The 27,862-nt window shown below is 43.4% G+C and overlaps 1 long non-coding RNA gene across 1 annotated transcript; it reads left to right on the top strand.

Moving 5' to 3' along the window:
- The first annotated feature begins 2,651 nt into the window (after positions 1-2,651).
- On the top strand, positions 2,652-27,862 carry LOC135522629 (uncharacterized). The gene is made up of 3 exons (XR_010452709.1): positions 2,652-2,902; positions 22,649-22,712; positions 27,840-27,862. It is a non-coding gene; the product is annotated as an uncharacterized LOC135522629 (long non-coding RNA).

Here is a 27,862-nt window from a genome sequence, read left to right as displayed (position 1 = left end):
ACAGCTCTGTATGTGGCAGTTGATGGGAATCAGTTCAGCTCTGTCCTGGTGACTATTCTGTGTTGCTTGCTGATTTTTAAGACTGTCTTTTCTGGGATTTGGACCCATAGCGGTTAACCGGTCCTTCATTCACTACACTTCAATGGGTGTATTGTCCCAGAGTCCACACAAGACCGAACAGCCATCCTCATTTGAGTTTTCGTTACCGTCAGCTGCTCATCTTTTCTTTATTGCATCACCTTTATCCACTTGATTCTAATAGTAAATATAGACATGATGGCTTTGGGATGATAACCCCCCCCCCTCTCTCTGTTAGTATGAGTGACGAGGTGTTTAGCTGCTCTCTCTGTACTGTCATGTGAATATCATGCTTAAAGCATGGAGGATGGCCCGTTGGCTGCCCTGTTGACAGGACAGAAGCGTTCATCTACCGGCCTACATCCAGAACATTCCTTCACCCTGCCATCGACACAGAGGACAGATTTAACGTCCCTTCATCAACCCGATACTACAGTGCAGCCTCCTTTTCCCATCACTTCCTATATGTTACACATACTGTATGTTCCTATGGGTTGTTGATATGATGAGAATCTTAGAATAGCCCAGTGGTCCATGTCAGACCTTGACTGCCATGATTTTGTCACCCCTACACCTTCTGGAGAATGTCCCTGTCAGTTTCCAATCGTCATTAATACATGTATGTCAAAGGGACTCAGAAAATATGGCTGCCTTACCCTTCAACATTACCAAGTATTTAATGACGGAACCAGCAACACTGAGAGAATATTACCTAGCTACAGTTAGTTACTTTCTAGAAAACTTGGCGCAAAGTGTTTGCGTGTGTTGAGGTAGTTAGGTGTCCGAGGGGATTTTTGCCCTGTGACAGCTGACTTGATCCCTGGGAGTTTAGAGAGACAGAGTGAGTGAAGTCAATTTCTATTTCTGGGAGATTGAGTGCTATCAAAGCACCAGCCAAGAGGCCATAAATGGCTGCCAGCGTCTCTAGTTACCTCCTGCTGGTTTTGGGCTGCGGATGCTACCACCCTCCGCTGAGGTGGAATTCGGACCTCTCCTCTCCAGACCCCCACAGCCATGTTAGGACTAAGGCCAGGGCCGTATGTATCAAGCGTCTCCGATCGAAAAGGGGAAACTGATCCTAGATTGAGCGTGGCGCTTGCAACACCACGGTTCTGAGTTCGATTTGCCCCCAAAAAATGGATGCGCTCCCCAATGTAATTCCAGAGCGTCTGCTAAATGACTACAATGTAAATGTATTACCCCAGCCAGGTAAAACATCCAGGGATAAATAGAAATGCCGGGATACTAAGACAGACTGCCACCTCAAGTCAAGAGGTCATATTCAGACTGAATATTTCTACACGTCCTGTATCAAATTAACTTTGAATTTAGTGTGGTGTATATGCTGTGGTGTGACACTGGTACTTTTGGTACATGTGTTGTTTCAAGTGGCTTCTATCTGTAGAGTGTGACTGGTTGATGGTCTGAGTAGACATACACCTGGGATGAGAATCAAGATCGCCTCAAGGGATGTAAGGATCAACGAAGTTGTGCTATATATTCATCAGCTGAACGATGAATATGGATACATTACTACCTCAAACACTTAATCTGCAAAAATTACATTAATTGACTCTGAATACAGATATGCATCTGTTGGTCACAGACACTGTACGTTAAAAATAATGTTTTAAAAGGTAGGGGCGTGGATCAGAAAACCAGTCAGTATGTGGTGTGACCACCTCCATGCAGCGCAACACATCTCCTTCGCATAGAGTTGATCAGGCTGTTGGTTGTGCCCTGTGGAATGTTGTCCCACTCCTCTTCAATGGCTGTGAGATGTTGCGGGAACTGGAACACACTTAAGTACAAGTCGATCCAGAGCATCTGAAACATGCTCAATAGGTGACATGTCTGGTGAGTATCCTTGCGACATGGGGCTGTGCATTATCATGCTGAAACATGAGGTGATGGCGGCGGATGAATGACACGACAATGGTCCTCATGATCCTGTTATGGTAACTCTGTGCATTCAAATTGCCATCTCAATTGTGTTAGTTGTCCGTAGCTTATTCCAGCCCATACCATAACCCCACCGCCACAAAAGGGTACTCTGTTCACAACGTTGACATCGGCAAACCGCTCGCCCACACTACGCCATACATGCTGTCTGCCATCTGCTCTGTACAACTCAAACTGGTATTCATCCAGTGTGCCAGTGGCCATCGAAGGTAAGCAATTTGCCCACTGAAGTTTGTTACGATGCGAAACTGCAGTCAGGTCAAGACCCTTGTCAGGTTGCTGGACTCAGACGATCCCGCAGACGAAGAAGCCGGATGTGGAGGTCCTGGGCTGGCGCGGTTACACATGGTCTGCGGTTGGAAGTACTGCCATATTCTCTAAAACCATGTTGGAGATGCCCCCCCCCCCCCCACCCCACCCCGTCCTATCCTCTCTTCTGTGTTTTGATTGATCTAGCCTGAGTGGGAAAGCACCGTTCTAAATTTGTCAGCTCCCTGAATCATGCCTGCTGCAGATATAACTGCCACACATGGGGGAGGGGGAGCAAGAGGGGGAGTGAGAGGGGGGGGGGGGTGTGACCGTCGTTCTAACGGTGCTGGCAACTCGTGCATCATGTCAGTCGTGTCCTATTAGCCCTCCTGTGCTTAGCTTTGATCTTCTCCCAAGACCCACTGTGGAACTCTCCGGCCCCCAAAGATCCAGCACACTAGAGACCTACCCCCATGGACTTGCCCCCAGAAGACCTACCCTAACCTAGGAACTACTGCCAACAGACCTACCCCAGCCCAGGAAAACCTACCCCAGAAGACCTACCCCAGCCCAGGCACTACACTGTCACGTCTAATCTGAGAGGAAAGCTGAAGTAAGGAGTTGAGTTGGGGAAATGTTGGGGGAAGGTTTGTGAGGAGAAGATACCCTTTTTAGTAACCACATTGAAATACTGACTAGCTTCTAAAAGTCTTTATACGGTTTGAATGGAATGCTAGCTGGGCTATTTTATATTATGACGTGTTCAATGAAGAGGTGGTCTGATTTGATATGATCGCAGGCTGGATGACCCCTATCTATTGGAAGTGAACTGGTTTGATGGACCATGAGGAAGGGCGAGCTTGCAGTGAAATGGGGTGTTGCTGAACCCAATGGTATTCTGGAACAGTCCGTGTCCTCACTCTGGTTGATTGGAACAGCCCTTGTTGGAACCCATTCCCAATTTCATTCTGGTACCTGCCTGTTTGTCTTGGAGCTGCACAGCAACTGACCTATCCTAACCCAGTACAGGACTCTTCCTCCCAGACACGTTAGAAGTAGATGACATGCACAGATTTTCAGCTTAAATCAGAAAATGTCCATAGTCAGTTTGATGCTGAACTTTTTGTCCACCTTTTGTTGACCAGTATAGTGTTTTTATAAAATCCTTATGAAGATTCTTAATGCTCTGAAAAGGTGACAGCCCTATGACATGTCCGATCCACTTTCTCGTGAGATGTGGATCTTTCCACGCTCGTATACTGCTTCAGATGGATTATACCACAGATGAATGTGGTGAAGTGAGAAAAGCGTTAGAATAGGTCAAATTTCTATTTGGGTAGTTGGTTTGTCTGTGTGTGTGAGACAGTAAAGGACTGGGACACAGCTCTGTCATGACCTGACAGTACAGCTGCACATTGTCCTGCACCTGTTCTGCTCTCTCGGTCAGGATCCGAATACACAGGACAGAAATAGAGCACAACTGCCCTGACGAGGAACGCGCGCATGCTTGCTCATAGGACTATGGCAACATAAACAAATGTAGGGTTGGGAATTGCCAGGGACCTCATGCTACAAAGTCATCACAATACTTAGTATCAATTCTGTATGTATTGCGATACTGTAACTTTGTGATTTGATGTTCCAAACATATTACTCACTATGCTTTGTCTGCTGCTGAGAGACGGCGCATGAGAAAATTTAGTTCTCATCGGTCGTGGAAATAATTGCTGAAAACATGTTGGCTCACTATTTTAAAAAGATTGAGAACAAGCTATTGGATGAAAAATACAAGAGTTTTAGCGCAAGTACAGCCAACTAGCACTTCCGTGGCAAAAGACTATTCATTGATTTGTGTAATGTAGATTTTATAGATCTCATCCTAGATCAGTACCACATTAAGATGGCTTTGCGTATACAAATCCAGAGTTGAAATGTGATCTTGAGGCCGATTTAACACTGGTGAGGGCGCTTCATTATTTACTTAACATCTCTCCGATGGATATCACCTGTGGCCTGGACAAGACACCTCTTAAGTGTGTGTCGTATCCTGTGTACTTAAGTGTCTATTTAGCACCTTTCCATAAATACCCAGTTTAAGCGTTATCTAATCGGCTAACTGTGATCTAATTTCCGGGTGGCTTCAGACTTGGGTGTGAGAAAGAGTCCTGATGCCGTCCCCATCCCTGTTCAGACCCCCCCCCCAATAAGCCTTTCGCCACTTTTACTTTGTTGCCATGGCATCTGCCATCAGCTGTTTGTAATAGAGTCCGAGCCCCAGGAATTCACCCTCCGTGACCATCCAATCTTTCCAGGCGTTTACTGGAAGCACTTATATACTGTAGCTGTTGTCTTGGCAGAGACTGTTACTTCGCACTCCGATCACTTCATGTGATGACCCTGGGAGAAGTCCATTTAAATGGATCCTTCTGAGATGGAGAAAGAACTAGATGTTTTGTGTGTTATACTAGTGCAATTAAGATTGCAAATCGTCTCCCACTGCAATGAGTGCCGGCATGATGACCGTCACATCTCTCTCCAATTTTAATAAAGGTGCCCATGCAATCTGAGGATAGATGTAAACTGGATTATAGAGCTTGTTTACCTCGGCCCTGCCAGGAACAGAAACGAATCCTATCACCATGCATCTCTCAGCCAAGTGAGGAAGTAGACGCACTGTTGTGGACAGGAGAGTACTCCGACTTGACATGTCTCATGTTGTTGACCTTCTCTTCATTTAGCTTGGCGATATCTTTGTCATCACACACTCCCAATAGGTCTGTTATTAATAAGAGGTTTGTTTTGACGGCCTTGTTTGGTCTCTCCAGTGATGGGTGTCCATAGAGAAGACTGGCAGCAGAACAGAATGTTCAAGAGTACTGACAACAAATCGCCTGGTCTTAAGGACATGTGAGACTAACAAGAACTACTGCTATGTGCAATAGATCACCTGCTAGGCGTGTAACTGTTAGAAAACAAACCTAAAATGAAGTTCAGAGTGTCCAACCGTTGCAACCGACAACATTTGTTTTGGTCTGTCTTGTCATTTAAGATGGGTTGGGGACTGGGGAGGCCACGTGTTCAGATCAGGGTTGTGTTGAGTGTGTCACACACTAGCTAAGTGTTTTGCAATAGGACATCTGTTCTTCTTGGCCCTCCCCTGTTTCACTCAGGTTCAAGCGTGGGTCTGTCTCCCTATTGAATTGTATCCTGGCCTACCTGACTCTGTAGTGTAGGCTCTCTAATGGCCGTCCTGAGGTTAAGGGTCAGCTTATTGAGTGACATGTCCAACATCCCAACAGCCTGATGGTCCATGACACAGAGGTGGGTCAGAGCCAGCCATGCAGGAGGAAGCCTCAGACCAAAGCCAGAGGAGAGTCTTAACATATCTGTCTGGCTTGACCATGCAAGACATTGGCCATGTCAGAATACTTGCGTTCTTTAGACTGGGTGGTTAGTAATAGGTTAATCTTAAATATATCAAACAAAATCAATTGTTTTGGGACAAAACATTTGCTAAACCTCATCTAAATCTAGTAATGAATTGTGTGTCGATCGAGCAAATTGAGATTAAACTGCTCGGTGTAACCCTCGATTGTAAACCGACATAGTCGAAACAACATATTGATTTAAACGGTAGCGAAAATGGGGAGAGGTCTGTCTGTCTAATAAAGCTCTGCTTTCTTGACATCATAATCCACCAAACCAGTCCCACAGGCCCTAGTTTTCACACCTAGATTACTGCCCTGTTATATGGTCAAGTGCTACAAATAAGGACATAGGCAAATTTATAGTGGCCCAGAACAGAGCAGCACATATGGCCCTTAAAAGTACAGCGGGGTTACATCAAAAACATGCATGTCAACCTCTCCTGGTTCAAAGTAGAGAGATTGACTGACTGCATCACTACTGGTCTTTAAGTGGTATTGCCGTATATTCAAAGTACCAAACTGTCTGTTCAAACGACTAGCACACATCTCAGACACCCATACATTACCACTCAAGACATGCTACCAGGGGTCTCTTCACAGTCCCCAAGTCCAGGACCGAGGCTAGGAAACACACAGTACTATATAGTGCCTTGACTACATAGAATGCTCTCCCACCTCCGGTAACTCAAGCTAGCAATAAAATCAGATAAATAAATGAATTTGTATGACTTAATGTTTTGGACCCCAGGAAGAGTAGCTGCTGCCTTGGCAACAGCAAATGGGGAGCCTAATAAATGACTAGATACTAAATGATAGGCATCTTGAGTATGCCAGGATGTTATACTCATTTTGGCTTTTCATCTAGTACAATTCGCTGCACACTATTGAGGAAGACAACAGCTGATATGGTGACGCGCTGTACCAAAATGAACGAGTAGCAGGAATCCATGCAATTGTGCAATAGGTGACGCGTTCTCAATGTGGATGAGCATGGTATATTATTTGTTGCTTACTGCATTTGATTTTACTATACAATATGTTCTAAGTAGTATGTAGTACGATTAGTACACAGTATGCAGTTTAAGTAGGCATGACTGATTTTCACATTTCTGACTTTTTTACACCATACATTTTCCCTGACACCCAAAAGTACTTGTTACATTTTGACAGGAAAATGGTCCAATTCACACACTTATCAAGAGAACATCCTGGTCATCCCTACAGCCTCTGATCTGAGTGTATGAGTGTTTTTTTATATATATTACCTTTTATTTAACTAGGCAAGTAAGTTAAGAACAAATTCTTATTTTCAATGATGGCCTCAGAACAGTGGGTTAACTGCCTGTTCAGGGGTAGAACGACAGATTTGTACGGGGGTTTGAACTTGCAATCTTCCGGTTACTAGTCCAACGCTCTAACCACTAGGCTACCCTGCCGCCCCTGCCTATGCCTATCCGCCAATAAATAAAAAAGGAAAAGAAAATTGTGCCGTCTGGTTTGCTTAATATAAGGAATTTGAAGTGGTTTATACTTTTGATTCTTAAGTATATTTACAAACAAATATTTTTAGACCTTTAGCCAAGTAGTATTTTACTGGGTGACTTTTACTTGAGTCATTTTCTATTACGTTATGTTTACTCTTATTCAAGTATGACAGTTGAGTACTTTTTCCACCACTGCGTATATGAACTGTAACTCTGTAAAATCTTGGAAATTGTTGCATGTTGCATTATTTTCTGTTGTTCAGTGCGCGTGCATACATACATACAGACAGACATACAGTACCAGTCAAAAGTTTAGACACCTACTCATTCAAGGGTTTTTATTTTTTATTTTTACAATTTTCTACATTGTAGAATAATAGTGAAGACATAAACTATGAAATAACACCTATGGAATCATGTAGTAACCAAAAAGTGTTGAACAAATTTGAGATTCTTCAAAGTAGCCACCCTTTGCCTTGATGACAGCTTTGCACACCCTTGGCATTCTCTCAACCAGCTTCATGAGGCAATGCTACCAAATACACTCAAATAGTATGTAAACTTCTGACCCACTGGGGATGTGATGAAAGAAATAAAAGCTGAAATAAGTAATTCTCTGTTACACCAGCTCTGTCAGGAGGAATGGGCCAAAATTCACCCAGATTATTGTGGGAAGCTTGTGGAAGGCTACCTGAAACGTTTGACCCAAGTTCAACAATTTAAAGGCAATGCTACCTAATACTAATTGAGCGTATGTAAACTTCTGACCCACTGGGAATGTGATGATACAAATAAATCATTATCTCTACTATTATTCTGACATATAACAATCTTAAAATAAAGTGGTGATCTTAACTGACCTAAAACAGGGATTTTTTTAACCAGGATTAAATATCAGGAATTGTGAGTTTAAATGTAAACTTCCAACTTCAACTGTATATATTTGTATATATGTATGTATATAATTTATTCTAATCAATTTTGTACTTATAGCCTCCCATAGCATGAAACCTAATTACCAGTACCTTATTTATACACTTTCTGACCTACATTTACATTAATTAATTCAGAAGACACTCTTATTCAGAGCGATTTAGTGCATTCATCTTAAGACCGCTAGGTGGGACAAACGCGTCACGGGCATAGTAAGCACAATTTTCCTCAGTTATCAGCAAAGTCCTTTGCTTGTGACTTACATGTCACGAGAGGGTAGAACACGTTTCAAATGTGCTTGTTACACTGAGCTGGTTGTAATCTAAGATATCAATGTGAGTATGTTATGATTTGAAACATATTGGTGACATTTGCACTGTACGGTTGCGTAGAATAGCAGAAGTGTCAACATTGCGCTGTGTAGAATAGCTGAGGTAAGCGGTCATACTGTATTCTTGTAGACAGCAGCGATGATGTATAGAGGGATCTATAAACAGCTGTGGCACACATGCGCGCGCACAATTGTCATAGACGGATTTAAATGGAATGTAAGCCATAGCACAGACAACTGACTCCGATAGTCACCACACACAGAGAGGGAGATTGGACAGTCTCGGCAAGCTAGGATACATTTTCCTACAGGTGTGGAGGGAGAGAGCAGAGCTCCGAGGAAGTGCCTTCCAGTGTGCGTGATCTATCTCTGTATCCAGGATCCCCTGGGGTTTAGCCTCCTGTCTGGTAGCACTTATTCCAGTTCTAACATTAACATCAGGACTGTCAGCTCTGCTGCTTATAAATGGAACAGACCCTTACCAGATATGTGTTGATTTGGGTTCTGGCTGCACTGTTTAGAATCATTTTGGAATGTACTGTGTGATTCTATTTTTATTTATTTTGTAAATCAAAGTTTCACCAGCTGCACAGGGCTTTTAAAGGGGGAATTCATTTGAGAAACAAACGAGGGGAGAAAGGTCTAGGAACAGACAGGGACAGGAGGACTGGAATTTGTAACATGTCTACGCTTCATTTGAGCTCTCCATTGAAATTGGTCTAACTTATTGTGCCCTACATCCCATTGAATTAGTATGGCCCTTCCCTTGTTTTTTTAATGGTTATTTAACGCCATCTGAAGAGAGCTGAGCAAATAGTGTCAAAGTAACCGGCCAAAGGTTCATGGGGATATGAAATATGCCGACTTTCTGGTATATTACTGTACTATTCTGGCATCTACCCTAAAACCTTTTGTGTATTGAGTTTCCACAGTCATTTCTCTGGGAATAGGTACAGCTTCTCGGTCTTGGCCAGCAGAATCTTCTGGTGTTTCAGTTCATTTGTCTTCCAATGGCACAACCCCCCTACCTGCTGGCTGACCTTTTGACTGTTATGGCCTTGATTCTGGCTGACCAGTGGCTGAAAAATGAAAGATACTAAATAAAGGGTTCCAAAATCGCCATCTGTCCTAGTCCCAGCTTTTCCCATACACTAAACAAAAATGGGATGACAGTTCCTGGGAAGATTGCCGGGTGGGAATGGAATGGGAAGAACACCAGGAATGCTTTGGCAAATGGGATCGGTCGGGGCCTCCCGAGTGGCGCAGTGGTCTAAGGCACTGCGGCGCAATGCTAGAGGCGTCAGTACAGACCCAGGTTTGTTGGTGTGGTTGGCTTCCGGGCTAAGCGGGCGGGTGTTAAGAGCGTGGTTTGGCGGGTCATTTTGAAGGACGCATGACTCAACCTTCACCTTCCGAGCCTGTTGGGGAATTTCAGCGACGAGACGAGATCGAAACTGGTGAGGAAAAAAGGCGTAAAAATAATAATTTAAAAATGGGTTTGGTGAAGTGTGCAGGTGGTTGCGTTCCACATTTTTCTCTCTTCTGTGGAACTATTCCTCAAGGTCTACAGTAAATTCCAATCTCATGACGGGTTTCAACTCTCGAGCTGCATGCTGTTGACCAACACTGGGGGTAGTCGGCCCACATTGTTACGGATCTCTAAAGAGCATTCAACCTTGAGCCATCGAGAGCCACTTCTTAGGGAAGCTTTTATCTGGGTTATCTTGGGTAAGTCTGTCAAGGGGTGGGGCAACAGGGCATAGCTAGCTAGTGTTCACGGATGGAGTTTATGGATGGAGTTGGACGGAGTTATCTTGGTCCTTCTATTTGTGGCAGTTGTATCTGAGAAAAGGCTTGTGTACAGTAAGCTGAGGCCAGGATCTGTTTGGAAAGTTGGAAGTTTGTGTGTACTGCCTTGGACATTGCCATGGTCTGGTCTTTTGGACTAATACACATTGTTCTTGGGTATTACTGGCCTTGGTCCCAATAGAGATGGTCTGGGTAAGTCCAGACCAGGCCTGGGTACCAGCCAGTGAACTGTGACGGTAAATACCCAGTCAGTGACCTCTGCTGCCCAGCCACTCAGCTAACACCTCACCTTATTAGGGTAGATTGAACTGAGTGAGCTGGCTACAAACAAGGCCAACCTATCTTCCAGTGTGTCAGAGTGCGTGCATGTTTTGAAGTGAATGTGTCTGACCTTGTGCAGTTCTCTGACTGTCCAAGGACCAATGACTGTTATGACAGCGAACTGGAACAGTAAATTTAGACCATTGATCCTTCTACAAGTGTCTGAGGAAATGTAGCACTCCCAAATACTTCCCCATGTGGACTCTCCCTAATGGCACCCTATCCCCTGTGTGAAGTGCACAACTTTTGGCAATCGAGCCCTTTTTCTTACCCAGAGTCCGATCAACTCACGGTTACTATTTTTATTTCTCTGTGTGCAGTTGGAATGAACTTGAAGGTAGGCAAAGTCTACAAGAACCGCTAGCATGGTAATCCTAGTTAGCAATTGCGCTAACGCTAGTTAGCAACTTCCTTCAAATTGCATGCAGGGAACTATAAAATGGAATCCGTGAAAACGGAAAGTGGGATAATTATGTTGCGCTATCCCTTTAAAAGCAGTCTTGGCAGAAAAAAAATGAAATTTTTTGCAGTGGCAGCTAAATTGAAGGGGAACACTATTTACCTCTTCATGTTATGCCTACCTTCTGTATTAGTTTCTGGTTCTGTTTGAGTGATGGACTCTGGGCTGAGCACTGCTATGTGTCTGTAGAGACAACATGGCCAAACGTGCTGGACCCCTCCATCGTTAATTTGCCAGAAGAGAGGGATATACAGCATTTCCTGTGGGAGAAACTGTAAATCTGGGCTTTATTTCTGAGGGGGAGGCCTGGGATGAGAGGTTGAGTTCTGGGCCCAGATTATGAGACAAACCTGCTAACGTTTCCTGCTTTCCTTCTCCACGTCACGCACGCATACACACACTATCAACGGGCTTGAGGAGAGACGCTGGGGTCATTTAAAGTGCCATTGCTGTCACTGGATGTCTAAGTGTTTGTATACAGTAATTCAATTCTTATGTTGAATTAATCTGACACCCAGGCATCTGTGTTGTGTATAATTGGTGGGGAGGTGTGGACATGCTGCTGTTACGATGAGAGGTCTCATCATTGGTCTGTTTTTGTTCAACATCAAAAAAAAGTGATTTGCTTGGATTGCCTCAGAGCTGGCTTTTGGGTACTGATCAAATTCAAAATTTGTCAAATTGCTGGTGTTTGTAATACTAAACAAAGTCTTCCTCCTTCTCGTCTCCTTATCAGTAACTGTACTAACAAAGATCAAAATTACATGACCTTTCAGACAACAACAACAAAATATGTGCAGCATCATACGCGTCTACATTTTTCAGACAGTAGAATTCTGCTTTGGCATAGAATGTTTATTGTTTCCCTGACAACAACAATTTTTTATTAAAGAGTGGTTATGCACAGGTCATTTGAGATTATTTGATTGACAGTTCTGGTTGCTTAGCGACGATGGTCCCGCTTCAAAAGCGGCATTCCTTTAGACAAAATGCCCATTCAGTGGCACTTTGAAACTATATCCAGAGATGGTTTCGTTTTGGCATTTAAAAAGCCTTTGTGTACGCTTCAGGCAAACAAACATGCCATAGCCGAGACGCTTTCAAGGCACCACATTCCATATGTCTGAAAAGGTTATAACATTCATCTCTGGTTGTTTACCTTGAAGATTTGTTTTGGGATGCAGTTGCCAGATTGGGTCACCTTTTTGAGTGTAATCCTGTCTAGTACGGAGCGACAATGTTTGACTGTCCTCATATCAGCAGCCAGGCGTGTAATTACAAGTTAGTGCCTCTCCATTGGACAACAGGACTGGTTACCAGATACTTCTGCGTGTTTGCATAAATACTGATAAGTGTTAGCTTGGTCTGTTTTGTACAGTCTTGCCAATTCCTATGCTCATTTGTTGTCATGTTGTGACTAAACAGCACACAGATCTGGGAATGGGCTAGTTGACTGCCTCTGATTCCAAACTACATTTGTAATCATAGAGCTAGTACAGCAGGGGCCTTCAACCTTCTAGCCCAGGGACCCACTCCCAGGCAAACCGGCGACCCAGAGACCCCCCATCACATCTTGTCGTCAGGTGAATGGCAAGGAGAAGTAATCATTTTAAAATCAATATATTTTTGTAGATTATTAATATTTTGCCCTCCACACATTATAATATTGAAATATAAAGATGTTTTATTGTTGAAAACACTGGATAGGGGCAGTGAAATGCCATAGTAGTATAGCGTCTCCCTCGAGCAAATTAGGTTTAAGTGCCTTGCTCAAGGGGACATTGACAGATTTTTACCCTTATTCGAACTAGCGACCTTTTGGTTAGTGGCCCAACACTCTAGCCACTAGGGTACCTGTCACCCTTAGGCTACGTTAAAGTTTAGACTTCCTCTTCTATTAGATAAAAATTTAACTTGGAACACCTTGATGCTAATAACTAAATAAAGGTTGGTAAATTCATTCAGTCCAAGCTTACCAGCGTCACACGCGGCTGCCTTTTTTTAAAGCCTATGGCCGCATTCCTCTGCCCAGGCATTGCTGACACACGCCAGATTTTACAACGCATGGATAGGTATTTTATGTATCAGCTAGCAGCATACGTTATAGCAATCTGGTTCCTGAAAGGCACAGTCGATGACGTTGCATGCATCAACCAATGGTTGTGTGCCACGTCTGAGCAGGGGACCGCGACCATTGGCTCAATATTAGGAGTTGAGGAATAAAGTTGACATTACTGACAGTAGAAAAAATATTTGTATGTAATTCAACATGTTTGTTCTGTTGCTAGCGATATTCATAACGTTTAAAAAAATAGATAGATTTTTGGTTCCAACCGAATTGTCTTTGTGAGACGCTGAGTAGGTGCACGGACGATCTTTTCATGTTGTGTTCCCACCGTGAAGGATGGAGGTGTGGGGGTGCTTTGCTGGTGATGCTGTCTGTGATTGATTTAAATTCAAGGCACACATAACCACCATGGCTACCACAGCATTCTGCAGTGATACGCCATCCCATCTGGTTTGGGTTTAGTCCCACTATCATTTGTTTTTCAAAAGGACCATGACCCAAAACACACCTCCAGGCTGTGTAAAGGCTATTTGACCAAGAAGGAGAGTGATGGAGTGCTGCATCAGATGACCTGGCCTCCACAATCACCCGACCTCAACCCAATTGAGTTGGACTGGGATGAGTTGGACTGCCGAGAGAAGGAAAAGCAACCAACAAGTGTTCAACATATGTGGGAACTCCTCCAAGACTGTTGGAAAAGCATTCCAGGTGAAGCTGGTTGAGAGAATGCCAAGCGTGTACAAAGCTATCAAGGCAAAGGGTGGCTACTTTGAAGAATCTCAGATATATTTAGATTTGTTTAGCACTTTTGGGGGGGGGGGGTCTCTACATGATTCCATATGTGTTATTTCATAGTTTTGTCTTCACTATTATTCTTGAATGAGTAGGCGTGTCAACGTTTGACTGGTATATTTCCACTTTTTATATTTCCGTGGATCCCTTGCACTCCCTCCACAGACCCCCGGTTGAATACCCCCGAGCTACAGTTACAGTACAGGTGTTACAGCAGAGCCTGCGTTGGTTTGCCTGCCGATCCTCTGGCACCGTAGGGTCGTCATAGTTTAATGACTGATGTAATAGTACTGCAGGTCTGGTATGCATCAGATGGTGATAGATTTCTGTGGTCAAGGGGGACCAAAAGGCTTTGGTGTTCTGTTAGGCTGTTAGCCCCACCAAGCCCCTCTGTGGTGACCCCAACCACACCTGTGTTCAAAAAGTGTTGTTTTTTTTTATTTGAATTTATTCCGCTGCGCTTGATTGCAAATACCTGATGGAATGGGACCAATGGTATAGTACCTAAAGTGCAATCCCATCTGGCACTCCAGACAGTCTCAATCAAATGCTAAAAGTTTTGGAAAGTAAACCATAACATTAGAACCCAGGTCTGGACCCAGCAGGAGAGGCATGAACATCAGAGCAGAGCACAATGTCGGCTTCTTCCCAGGCTTCTCTCCAGACTCAACACTGCATTCCTCCAGTGACAGAGTCCAGTCCTCCTCCTCTATCTATATGGGGATGAATGTTAAGAGTGAGTATGGGTCTGCGGTGGTTACAGTTGTCCTGTGGCTGAGCTTGCAGGGTGTCCTGCTGCCACTAGGGACAGTAGAGAGCTAAAATGTTTCACCCGTTCAAGAAAATGCTTGTTGTTGTATTGGGTGTAGGAGACATGTTTCTCTAAGTATTTCCACAACTAATTGGTTTCAATGCTTTGTATTTCAATCTACATATTGGAATAAAACTGATCATTATCTAAAAATAAATTCCCAGGTTGGGTCTCTAAGGTAGGTGGGTTTGGTGTTTATTAGTGTATAGTAGACTACAGACAAATGTATAGCTGTCTCACCTGCCGTGTTACTTAGCTGTAAGTGTGTTGGTGTGCCCAGACGAGATGAGCTCATCACGGAGGGAGAGAGAAGAGTCCAAACCTGCCACCTCTAATAAACTGATCTGACGTCACACCTGGGTTCAAGTAGGATGTGTTTGGACACTGCTACTACAGTGTTGGGTTGGTGACATTAGTTATTGGCTGAGGAATCAAAGTAATTCTCTGTCTCTCCCTGTGTGTGTACCCTTAGTGTAAATCTGCAGGTCTGAACTTGAATCTTCTCTATCCCTCTGACTACACTATCTCATTCATTTTCTGTGATCACACACTACTGCTCTTTTGTATTCTCAAGGGATGGACGGCCATAGTTTTTACCATAATGATACGGTTAGTCAGATGGACAATCCCATGACTGGAGCTCCATAATCGTCTATTTCACATTCTCTCTGCCTCTCACCTTCCGTCTCTCCCTTAGCCTCTCCATCCCTCTGTCTCCCTTCCCTTTTCTCTCTCTCTCTCTCTCCTCCTTCGTTTTGTCACCACTGAGAGATGAGTGGAATTTATCATCTAGCTGAGACTGTAATTTTGTCTTCTCATCTCTCTCTCTCACCCTCCCCTTGCTCTGTAGCGTCCCACTGCTGCCTTGTCACTGGGCCAAGAGAACACAGCAGCACATTCTCAGTACTTCCACTCTACAGTATATACCTTTCTGAGTCTGTCTGCAGGAGATAGAGGGACACCCAGCCTCTCGGGTCCAATCTGTGAGCCATGGGGCCTAGCTAATTTCTTGCCTGTAATCAGATTAGCAGGCACTGAGCAGCTTGAGTTAGGCTGTACTGGAGGATGTCTGTTTAGTATTAGCTGTTAGCCAGTTTGCTATTAGCGTTACTGCTGAAGGAGACTAGAGGGGAGCTGTCAAGAGACTGCTCCACTCTGACTGCAACAGAGAACCAACGCTGCACTGCAGCCCCTACCACGCACTACTACTGCTGATCGGGGATCAGCTCCCCCACTCTACTCTTTCTCTCCCTGCCCTTCTTTCTCTAACACTACCTGACTCACTCCCTTCTCCTTCTGCCTCTCTCTCTCTGTGCTGAGGGCAGCTCGTCCCGGGGCACCGACTGACTGCGTTTTTTTGTTTCTCTGCATCACCTTGCAGTCAGTTGCCTGCCTGTGGGTCGGACTTCAGCACTTCTCTCTTTCCAGCTCTCTTTCTCTATCCCTCTCTTCTTCTATCGGTCCTCTGTACCTACCTGGTCTTGCAAGAATGTATCGGAACGCAAACCCGTGGATCTCAAACTACCTGAGCCATGTCAAGTTCTGCAGACAAGGTAAGATGGAGCTGGTGCTGAGGAGGGGGGGCTTTGGGTCTGGGACTGAGGAGGGGGGGCTTTGGGTCTGGGACTGAGGATGGGTCTGGGGCTGGAGCCTGAGGAAAGTGAGGCAAAATGGTCTCTTAACTGTCCCTGTTTCCAGTTGTCCTTGCGCTGTCTGCAGCTGTAGCCTCCAAGGACGTAACAGTCGATAAGGGACTCTCTCTGACTGCAGGAGGAGGGAGAGTTATTTCTGGGCTCTACTTTCTGTCTCCAGTTTATTTGGACAGTTATGTCTGAGATATTATGTTTTCCTGTGTGTAGTTAGTTGCACATGCCTGAGTGTGTTCGTCAGACTGTGTGACAAGAACTCTGAGTGCGTGTGTGTGGCCTATGTTTCTCATTCTCACAATTGTACACAATTCCCACTCTCAGTAATGCGTCCAGAGAGTGGAACTGGGTGTTGAGTGGTGGTTCCGCTTGGTTAACTGGCTGAGAATTCACAACAGGTGTTCCTGGTGCCCCAACACCATTGGTTCCCAGCCATTACAACCCAGTAGGCGATCCCGTATCCCAAATGGCAACCCATTCCCTGCATAGTGCACTTTTGGCCTATGGTCAAAAGTAGTGCATTTGGGACACAACTGTGGTCTGGTGGGTTGGGGGGTTGATGTGTGTTATTAGCATACATTTGACACACAGCAGTGTCCAGACCAATACTTAGCCATCAGTCATTTGTTCAGCATTTGACTACTAGCGCACTGCTAACGAGTCCACCATGGCAAATAAAGGTTCAATTTAAAAACTAATAATACAAGTGCAATGGTCTTGCTAATGAAATGAGACTAGGCTTGGTTAGCCATTCATTGTCTTGATTGGTTGTCTATAATTGGCATACAGTATTAGGAACTACCGTAGGCTAAGGGGTTTAAGGCTTTGATTGGCTCTGTCTCACCTGATTTAGCTACCCCTCCTAGTATTTATAAATCTAAACTAAACCCTTCCCTTTATCTCTGATGCTGGGGGAGGTCAGTGTGTGTGTGTGTGTGGTAGAAGATGGGGGTAGTAAGAGTTGTGATGTAAGTGATCCTGTTGTCGTTTTCGTGACATTTCTTTTTGGGCTCTCTCTAGTTCGGGGCTGCTCTGCTCAGGGTAATCCCCTCTAAACAGGGACATATGCTCTTGAATGGTCATTTCTGCACACACTTAATTGATCAGCCCCATGTGGTTGTATTGCCTTCTCCAAGTATTAGTACTTTGTGTATAGAACCTGTAGAATTAAGTCTGTAAATGACAAGGAGAAAGAACTTGCTCAGAACAGTAAACGGTCATTTCGCCCTCATAGCGACATGCAGTGTGTTTATCATGAAATCAACCACTGCTAGAACATCCAGGATTAGACCCCTTCATTGATGAATGACATCACTTGATCCAAATGTTTCACTTTACGACAGGGGTATCAAACTCAATCGGCACGCTGGCTATATTGGAAAAAATACCACATATTTGTGGGCCATACATTCCCTATGTTTGTTTTTACAAAACACTTATATACAACCGTCCCAAACTGGCGGTTTTTATTAGAGGGAAAAAAAAGATGGCCTTTTTATAATGTCCACTTATGTACATAGGATGCTCTATATAGCATTTTAACATCTTAAAACAAGATAAATAATTTGTACACCCTAATCAAAAGGTGTTTTCATAACTGTAAATAACAAAAAAATAGCTACATTGTAACCTTTTTTCTTTGCATTGCATGGATCACCAGTGTGGTTGACTGCAGCATTGTTGTATGGTGCACTCAAAATGTCTGAGGCCTAGTTGAGTAGTCAGCCCAGGCTACTGCTCTAATGTTGCTGTAATAGGCCTATATTTGTTTTATTTTAAATTATTTTTGTGGGTTTTGTTTTTTGTTAGTCATTGTCAAGCTTAAGAAACTGAAGCCAGACTGCAACATTTTAGTAGCCTAGCTAGGACTGTGTGGCATGTGCCTGAACACTATCCCTCTGCTGTGCGCTGTAAATGGGACACATGAAAGTAGCATACCACCCTGCATCCCGCTGCTGACTTGCCTCTGAAGCTAACCAGCTCTGGATGGGAGACCAGATGCTGCTGGAAGCTGTGTTGTCGGGCCAGTAGGAGGCACTCTTTCCTCTATTAAAAATAATGTATCCCAATGCCTAAGGTCAGTGATTCGGGACATTGCCCTGTTGTAGGGTGCTGTCTTTCAAATGGGATGTTAAACGGGTTTCCTGACTCTCTCTATGGTCACTAAAGATCCCATGGCACTTATCGTAAGAGTAGGGGTGTTAACCCCGGCGTCCTGACTACATTCCTAATCTGGTTCTCATACCCGTCATGGCCACCTAATCATCCCCAGCTTCCTATTGGCTCATTCATCCCCTGTCCCCTGTGACTATTCCCTAGTGTGTTGCTATAAGTGCTCTGTCAATTTACCTGGTAACGAAAGCAGTGCAAATGATGTTGAATTCCCCGACACATACGCATCAGGCTGTAACTTCATAAAGTAGATGACTCCGCTGTTGACTTATTTATACTCGCTTGTGTGTTCTATTGTCTTTTAGTAGTAATTTATACCCACGCATGAATCCTTTATCTTCTACCTTATTGACAACCAAGATGACATTTTCTGTAGGTTACAGCAATGACCCATTGGAACCCAAACTTTGCATGGACGTTTCGCTTACAACACGTTTTAAACGTTCGGTCCGGGTAGAAGATGCCGTTAGTGATGACATGATACAGCGCACTGGATGGGTCTGGGAGGAGGAGTGTGTGTGGCAATGTTGGCCGTGCTTACTGTGACTTGTAGTGCAGTGTATCGTCGGCGGTATGGAAGCGGGCCAAGAATGACTTGACGAACCCAAATCGTTGTGCGGGACGGATAGAAATGTGTCATGGATTCAGCCCGCGGGCCTTGTGTTTGACACATGCTTTTTAATAGCTCAGTCTACATGTGTGACGGTGTGAAGAATGTTTTTCGCCTTCTTTTAACGCCAAAGGGTTTGGGACATCTGTGATCGTTGTCGTGGTTTTATGCCTGCGTGTGAACGTGTAACGCAGGAAGCTCCCTCCCTCCTTTCTTTCAGTAAGGGTTCTACTGCTTCTGATCTGATGGTTCTCCATTCCCACCCCCCTGTAGGGCTCAACGTGTTGACTCATCCAGCACCTTTAGCACTCTGCCCTCAACAGCTACGTGTTGTTTTGCACTACAGGGATACCGGGTTATAAAGGCTAATCCCCGATCTGTTTGTGCCATCTTGCCCATTCCTATGGTCGTTATCAAGCTTTGTCAATGACCGCAGGAGTTGGCTGTTCAGCACGAACACCAGAAAACCAGGCTAACTGTGGTAGGCAGTAAGGACAAATATCTATATTAGTCCATTTTAATTCTCTTGTCTACATTGAGAGACACGATTAGTGGAGATGTACCTACATACATTGTTGTTTTCCTTCTCTGATATCACTCTATCCCTGTCACTTTATCAGCTGGTAAAATGACCTGTCGGCTACGATATAAGGAGGGTGAGCTAGTATGTGTTTACCGGATACTCCCCAGCTGAAATAATACTAGTCTCGTACCAAAACACATCTAGGCGTAGGGACTCTTCTTTCTCCTCCCTTCTCAAATGATGTTTTCCCAAAGCGGGGGGATTTTAAACATCATCCAAATATCCTTAATATGGACTAACAGATCTGGAATGGCGGGTGGTTTCGGGGGGTTAGGGGTGGGGGCAGGCAGGCAAAGTGGAAACACATGTGTTCTCTCTCTGTCCCACAGAGTGAGTGAGTCAGTCAGTCCAGCCCTAGTCCGCGGTCAGTAGGGTCATATTCATTAGGGCACAATAAAGCAAAACCTTGTGCAACGGAAACAAAACAAGTATTTCTTATTGTTCAGGTAGTGTATGTCAGTGTTCTTCCATTTGGTACCCAGTGAATGTGAAAAAGAAAAGGAGAGCCGCACACTCTAGGAGTGCAGATGCAATAATTGAATAACCTAATAACGTTGATAAACCCCGATGAAGACCGCTTGTCTGTCGAAACGTTGGTTATTATTCAATTATTTAGTCTGCACAACATGAGTGCGAGGCTCTCCTTTTTTTTTCGTGTGTTCTACTCCGCTAGCCAGCACCTCGTCTAAACACGTGCGCTTCTTTCACCTCCAGATTCACCCAGTGAATATGACCCAGGGCACAGTGTTGTGGGAACGCTCAGATCGAGATATGTTAAGTAAAACAAACATGTCTCTCTGACATGTTAATGAACCATGTCAGGTCTATTCGTGGCGTTTTCTATCGGCGACTTTCCACAGCGTTGAACCAAGTGAACAGGACCCCACTGCCCTATAACCAACCACACTGAGGTCGAGAACTCTACAAAGCATTGAGCATTCTTTAGAAGGGCACGGTAACATCCAGCACCCACTTTTGTATTAGGCTTTTACTTTGCTGTAATAAGGGTTGTTTTTTTTTCCTGAGGATGGTGTGCCGTTTACTTCACAATAGCTACCTGTTATATAATCAGCCTGCTAATAGACTGGAGATGGGCATTAACGGTCACTGTTTTATAATCAGCCTGCTAATAGACTGGAGATGGGCATTAACGGTCACTGTTTTATAATCAGCCTGCTAATAGACTGGAGATGGGCATTAACGGTCACTGTTTTATAATCAGCCTGCTAATAGACTGGAGATGGGCATTAACGGTCACTGTTTTATAATCAGCCTGCTAATAGACTGGAGATGGGCATTAACGGTCACTGTTTTATAATCAGCCTGCTAATAGACTGGAGATGGGCATTAACGGTCACTGTTTTATAATCAGCCTGCTAATAGACTGGAGATGGGCATTAACGGTCACTGTTTTATGATCAGCCTGCTAATAGACTGGAGATGGGCATTAACGGTCACTGTTTTATGATCAGCCTGCTAATAGACTGGAGATGTGCATTAACGGTCACTGTTTTATAATCAGCCTGCTAATAGACTGGAGATGGGCATTAACGGTCACTGTTTTATGATCAGCCTGCTAATAGACTGGAGATGGGCATTAACGGTCACTGTTTTATAATCAGCCTGCTAATAGACTGGAGATGGGCATTAACGGTCACTGTTTTATGATCAGCCTGCTAATAGACTGGAGATGGGTATTAACGGTCACTGTTTTATAATCAGCATGCTAATAGACTGGAGATGGGCATTAACGGTCACTGTTTTATAATCAGCCTGCTAATAGACTGGAGATGGGCATTAACGGTCACTGTTTTATGATCAGCCTGCTAATAGACTGGAGATGGGCATTAACGGTCACTGTTTTATAATCAGCCTGCTAATAGACTGGAGATGGGCATTAACGGTCACTGTTTTATGTCAAAGAAAATTCAAGACCGGTCTTGATGGCCATGCTACCGCAACATTGACATTAAACAGTTTCCACTTTTTTTTGTTTTTCTATACCCAAGATTGTGTTGGACATATTCAAGGCTGCTGCTGTCATCATAGGAACTCTTGAGGGTTGTGTGTTTTTAGTAGGGCAGAGTTTGACAACGGTCTTCGCGTCGCTGGTAGCGGAGCATAATGTGTTGTGATGACAAGTTAGAAAAGGCTCATCGGTCACCTGTGAGTGAGGGTTAGTCACCATGTTTTTAATTTTTTAGAGTTGCTTATATAGCTCCTCTGTATTCTGCCTCTCTGAGAGCGGCTTCTACTGGGTAGAATTGGTAGGCCTCACTGGCACTGCCACACACTTGCGCAGACACACACACTACATGCACACAGACAACCTTGACGTGTGATCAGACTTTAAAGCGTCCATCCATCTCAATGAAATGCAATCAATCCGCTATTGCCTTGAGCTGTGACCTCCATAGCTACAAGCCACTTTAGATGGAGCCATAGTGCAATTTACAGTGGTGCCTGTAAACTGTCACCTGGTTTCTTCAAATAAACACCATTCTTCCCTCCAAATGGTACCAAGTAGTGCACTATAGAGGGTCATTTTAGACACATTCCGTTACATTGTTCTCGCTGTTACGACCTTAAGGCTGCACATATTTTATTGTTCAACATGATTCAATAAAGGCTTTTGTTTTCCAATTGATTCACTATTAATTTATATCCCCAGTGGTGCGGAAAGTCTACTTTGATTAATGTGCTTCATGCCGAGTCGTCCTCAGAGATGTTGTTGGATGACCTTTTTAAGAGCCTCTCAGACACTCTGCCTTCCACTGTGTTTTTGTTCATTTAAAAACTCTGCAATTAGTTTGGTCATTCAAAATTGCCGGTCAACTCTTCTCTCACGCAACTGATGAAGAACTCTTGGCATGGTCTAGTAGTCTAAATTGTGTTTTCTCTCCTTCTGTAGGACTTGGGAGTGAGAGCCCCATCAAACTTGGAAACGCAAGACTTCTACAGAAGACGGCTCTCGGGTAAATTGTTTTTTTTGTTCACAGATGACATCAGTATTTGTGAACTGTATCTGTTCTGTGTATGGTACCATTGCACTTCTATTAGTCTCTTCTCTCTCTCGTGTGTGTGTGTGTGTGTGTGTGTTACACTGCAGCAGCAGGCCTGTTGGGACAGTGTCCAAACAAAGTGAGAAAGTGAAGGATAAGGTCACTCTAGTGTGAACGCCACTGCAGCATTAGTGTGATTGCGTTGTCAACGTTTTTGGCTTGGTGTCAAGTACTCCACCCTCCAACATTCATGACTCCACAGCTCTGCATACATGCGTCCCAGCATCCATCCAGTTCTATACGTTTACAGTATGAGTACATTATATGTTTATAGTTCTATATGTTTACAGTATGATTAGTGTGTTTACAGTTCTATAAGTTTACAGTAAGAGTACAGTACGTTTACTGTTCTGAAAGTCTACTCATTCTATGTATAAGAGGGTGATTTAGTTGTCCATTTGAAATCATAGTTAAGGAATGATCAATTGTAGGCTACCCCCAAATAAGGTATTTGTCATAATTTACTCAAATTATTAATTACTTAAGAATGGGTGTGTCCTTAGCCCTGTAATAAGCTAGATCCCAGCGGCCCCTTCCCTCATACTCTAGTGGTATATTTCATACCAGAACTGGTTTGTGGTGCAGATGTCCAACCCACTCCATTACAAACAGCCCTCAGGATATTTTTCAAGAATGTTCTTTTCCCACTGTAATGCTTTGCTAACAGCTCTTAGTGTGACATATTGTAGATTTGAGTCTGTGAATAGACCAACAGATTCTACGACCTTGATGTGATTATTCTACACTGAACACAAATATACATATTTTACTGAGTTACATATAAGAAAATTGGTCAATTGAATTAAGTTAATTAGGCCCGACTCTACGGATTTCACCTGACTGGGAATACAGCTACGCATCTGTTGGTTACAGATACCTTTAACACAAAAAAAGACAGCGTGTGGATCAGATAACCAGTCGGCATCTGGTGTGACCAACATTTGCCTCATGCAGCATGGTACCTCTCCTTCGCGTAGAGTTGACCAGGCTATTGAATGTGGCCTGTGGAATGTTGTCCCACTCCTCTTCAATGGCTGTGCTAAGTTGCTGGATATTGGCGGAAACTGGAACACGCCATCTGGGGATCACACAGGCCATGGAAAAAACTGGGACAATTCCAGCTGTAGCATTATCATGCTGAAACATTAGGTGATGGCGGCAGGCAAATTGCACGACAATGGGCCCTCGGCATCTCGTAACAGTATCTGTGTGCATTATATTGCCATAGATGATAAAATGCAACTGTTTGTTGTCTGTAGCTTATGCCTGCCCATACCATAACCCCACCATGTGGCAATCTGTTCACAATGTTGACATCAGCAAACCACTCGCCCGCACGACCCCATACTTCTCCTGCTTGCCAGTGGCCATCGAAGGTGACATTTTCCCACTGCATTCAGGTCAAGACCCTGGTGACGATGATGAGCCCACAGATGAGCTTCCCTGAGATGGTTTGACTGTTTTGAAATTTTTCGCTTGTGCATCAACTGTCCGTGTGGCTGTTCTGACGATCCCACAGGTGAACAAGCCGGATGTGGAGGTCCTGGGCTGGCATGATTACACGTTGTTAGACCGTTTGGACGTACTGTCAAATTGTCTAAAATGACGTTGGAGGCAACTTATGGTAGAGAAATTAACATTACATTATCTGGCAACAGCTCTAGTGAACATTTCTGTAGTCAGCATGCCAAATTGCGCACTCCCTCAACTTGATATCTGTGGCGTTGTGTGACAAAACTGCACATTTTAGAGGGGCAATTATTGTCCCCAGCACAAGATGCACCTGTTTAATCAGCTTCTTATGCCACACCTGTCAGGTGGATGAATTATCTTGGCAAAGGAGAAATGCTCACTAACAGGGATGTAAACAAATTTGTGCACAAAATATGAGCGAAATAAGATTTTGGTGCATATGGAACATTTGTGATATTTTATTTCAGCTCATGAAACATGGGACCAACATGTTGCGTGTATTTTTGTTCAGTATAATAATGAAAATGAATGCACAAAGTTTTGATAAAGAATTTCTCATTTTAGTTGATAGTATGAGCAACTTGGACCAGGATTCACTGGTCGCTGTTTTGAAACATGTTTAAGAATCTAAATAATCTCACTTCCAAAGATGATAAACATTTTTCCATTTGAATCCCCTTATAACCTCTGGGGGGGGAGAATCGCTTGTTGCATATTGGAAATCTTATTATATAGATTGACTTTTTTTGCTAGCTAGCGTTAGTCGCCTGTTCCCGCTACAAACCTGTAACTGTGTCAAACCTCCGGTATTTTTCATCCTAGACCTATAGATCGTTCTCAGTCTTTTTAAATGGTGAGGCAACATGTTTTCAGTATATTTATTTCCATTTAATGATTAGAACTCATTTTCTAATGATCTCGTCTCTCTGCAGCAGACATATTAATCAGGTTTCCATCCAGCCATTTAATGCGGATGAATGACCTGATGCATTAAAGTCACGACAGTCCTTATGGAAAGCATATTTCTGCCAGTAAAACGTCCTAATATTGAAGAAATAAAATGCACTAAACAATGTTGCCTTTTTTTGCTCTGTGAAATAGATTGTGCGACAATTGCGGTGGAAACTATTTAATGCACAAATATGGATAGAAAACCATGTCACAGTGAACTTCGATTTAGACGATGACGTTGTAGCCTACTTCCACGAATTGGAGGAACATGCGTAGTTTATAGGCAGATTGAATAAGTGATGAACTTCTTAACTTTTATGGTGGTTATGTACATGGTGATGAACTTCGTGCAAATAAATAATAAATATCGAGGCTAGGCCATCATTTGAATGATGCTGGTGACATGATTGGTGCTTGGCTGCCAATTGTAAAAAAACACACTAATAATAATAAAGCTAGCTTGTTCCATATCTCGTCATATAACCTACCCTAGCCACGTTATCAGCAAACTGTTGGCTATTTATCGCAACAGTTTTTGTGACAACCCTCCATAGAGTTGAAAATGCAATGGCAACACAAACTTCAGTTTTCATGTACCAAATTTAAAAAAACAAAGTGTCAAAGTGCTCTAATGTGCACTACGCCATGCACAGCATTTTAACAGCTAAAATAGCCAGTTTGGTAGCAGCACACCTCTGGGAAAATGCGCATCTTTTTTTCCTATGTAGACTTGAATATTTGCATGAATCTGTCGCCAATTGGATGAAAACCTAACTATATTGAGCAATTATGTTTGGAACATCAAATCAAAATGAAATCGCAGTATCGAAGCGTAATACATTTTAGAATCACTATACCTATCATATCTGCACCGAAGTACTGTGAGGTTCCTGGCAATTCCCAGCCCCACTGAGAATCCAGATCGCCTTTTTCTAACCCAGTGAATGGTTCCCCTTTTAGTCCATTCCTTTTCAGGGTGCATCCAAAATGACACACTATTCCCTATATAGTGCACCGGTAATATCAACACTTTTGGGTCGTGCAATATATAGGGAATAGGGTGCCATTTCAAATCAAATTTTATTGGTCGCATACACATGGTTAGCAGATGTTATCGCAGGTGTAGCGAAATGCTTGTGCTTCAAGTTCTGACCATGCAGCAATATCTAATAATTCCACAACTAAGAATAATTACACTCCAGTTCAAATGTTTGGGGTCACTTGAAATGTCCTTGATTTTTAAAGAAAAGCACATTTTATTTAGTCCATTTTTAAAATAACATCAAATTGATCAGAAATACAGTATAGACATTGTTAATGTTGTAAAGGACTATTGTAGCTGGAAACAGAAGTGGGAGGCCCCGGTGCACAACTGAGCAGGAGGACAAGTACATTAGTGTCTAGTTTGAGAAACAGATGCCTCACAAGTCCTCAACTGGCAGCTTCATTAAATAGTACCAGCAAACACCAGTCTCGACGTCAACAGTGAAGAGGCGACCCCGGGATGTTCCTCTGTCCAGTGTGTGTTCTTTTTGCCCATCTTAATCTTTTCTTTTTATTGGCCAGTCTGAGATGTCTTTTTCTGTGCAACTCTACCTAGAAGGCCAGCATCCCGGAGTCGCCTCTTCACTGTTGACGTTGAGACTGGTGTTTTGTGTGTACTATTTAATGAAGCTGCCAGTTGAGGACATTTGAGGCATCTGTTTCTCAAACTAGACACTCTAATGTACTTGTAAAGGGAGTAGTACACAGCGTTGTACGAGGTCTTCAGTTTCTTGGCAATTTCTTGCATGGAATAGCCTTTGTCTCAGAACAAGCATAGGCTGACGAGTTTCAGAAGAAAATTCTTTGTTTCTGGCCATTTTGAGCCTGCAATCGAACCCACAAATGCTGATGCTCCAGATACTCAACTAGTCTCAACTAGACTAGTCTAGTTTTATTGCTTCTTTAATTAGCACAAGTTCTCAGCTGTGCTAATGTAATTGCAAAATGTTTTCTGATGATCAATTAGCCTTTTAAAATGCTAAACTTGGTTTAGCTAACACAATGTGCCATTGGAACACAGGAGTGATGGTTGCTGATGATGGGCTTCTGTATGCCTATGTAGATATTCTGTAAAAAAAAAAATCTGTTTCCAGCTACAAGTCATTTACAACATTAACAATGTCTACACTGTGTTTCTGATCAATTTGATATAATTTTAATAGACAAAATGTGCTTTTCTTTCAAAAACAAGGACATTTCTAAGTGACCCCGAACTTTTGAACGGTAGTGTACATATAAATATATGGATGAGCAATGACAGAGCGGCATAGGCAAGATGCAATAGATGGTATAAAATACAGTATATACACATGAGTAATGCAAGATATGTAAATATTATTAAAGTGACTAGTGATCAATTTATTAAAGTGGCCAATGATTTCAAGTCTGTATGTAGGTTGCAGCCTCTGTGTTAGTGACGGCTGTTTTAACAGTCTGATGGCCTTGAGATAGAAGTTGTTTTTCAGTCTCTTGGGATGCCACCAGAGTATAATCAGATTGCTAATTTCTCCTTACTGAAACATAACCTGTTCTGACTGAGCTATTCAGTTTTTATTTCTGCCCCCTCTGCAGCTTCCAGAAAGAGTTTTCGTTCG

The sequence above is a fragment of the Oncorhynchus masou genome, chromosome 30 (assembly GCF_036934945.1).
Source record: "Oncorhynchus masou masou isolate Uvic2021 chromosome 30, UVic_Omas_1.1, whole genome shotgun sequence".
NCBI lineage: Eukaryota > Metazoa > Chordata > Actinopteri > Salmoniformes > Salmonidae > Oncorhynchus > Oncorhynchus masou.
The sequence above is the reverse complement of the archived record's forward strand: the minus strand, read 5'-3'. Positions and strand labels throughout refer to the sequence as shown.